Below are 1,197 nucleotides of genomic sequence, written 5' to 3'. Positions count from 1 at the left end.
TGGTCAGTAGTCTGACTGATTTACATACGGGAATGAGTGGACATATGTGAGATACACTGGACCTGGGCCAGAGGGCCATAGGTGATGGGACTTGAGTGCTGTGACTGGTGAAGGGACATCAAGTGCAGCACTATAAGAGGTAGGCTCTGGATATCTGAGATTTGATGTGGATCTCAATAGGAGAGGTTGTGGCTTTTTTTTTTTTGGAGGGCAGTTACAGTGATCAATAGGAATGAGAGAGCATATATCAGTGGCATCTTGGCTAGTGTTGGGAATGTTGAAGGGTAAGAGAGAAATACATTACTGAAGGGGTGAATTAGAGTATTGGAAAATATGATGATTAAGAAAAATGGTCCAAGTCATGACGTATTTGTGTTACCTTTGGCATCATGCCTCTGGGAATGAAGCTATGTGAGAGAAGTGTTGTTCAAAGAGTTATGTGTGGCGGGAAGTGCAAATTGATGGCCTCAGCAACCTAAGCTTGGTTTCAAAAGGGTAAAGTCTGATGCCAAAATTTACAGGGAATTGGGATGAGATTCTAGGGAACAACAGGGTTATTGCCTGACAAGAACAGTGTCAAATCACTCACACTCTCATTATGGACAACATCAATCCATATCCTTTGTTCATGACACCCACTGTATTGAAAGGCGTAGTGTGTACAACATTTTTGTACTAGAGAGCAGGTAGGATCTATATGCTCTTTGCCCTTATTGTCATCGGAAGACACTGCATCAGTAGGAATATAAGGAGTGAGTGTATCTGATGAAACAAAGGCCAGATATCTTCTCTGTAGTCAGAAGTCTAGGGAGCAGATGGATATGGAAGTTGGGGTGTATGATAAATGTAAAATCCTAGGAGAGAAGCTGATAATGGACTGAACTGTCCCCATTATAACAGGATATGAACTTTGAGGATGTGGCCATTGCCTTCTCTCCAGGGGAATGGGGAATTCTTGATGAGGCTCAGAGACTTCTGTACTGCAAAGTGATGCTGGAAGTATTTGCACTTGGATCATCTGTAGGTAAGACCCTCACATATATCCTAATGGACTGAGGTGATGGCATCTCTTCCTTGATATTCCACCTGTAGCTTCCTCTTTCCTACATCCAGACCATGGGCTCTTCAAATTTTCCTCACGCTCATGTGAAATGTGCTATAGATGCCAGTTCTGAGCTGTGTTGAGAGTCCTGAGAA

This window comes from Myotis yumanensis, unplaced genomic scaffold (assembly GCF_028538775.1).
Source record: "Myotis yumanensis isolate MYYU_CA2020_CCGP unplaced genomic scaffold, mMyoYum1.0.hap1 SCAF_21, whole genome shotgun sequence".
NCBI classification, from domain to species: domain Eukaryota; kingdom Metazoa; phylum Chordata; class Mammalia; order Chiroptera; family Vespertilionidae; genus Myotis; species Myotis yumanensis.
The sequence above is the reverse complement of the archived record's forward strand: the minus strand, read 5'-3'. Positions refer to the sequence as shown.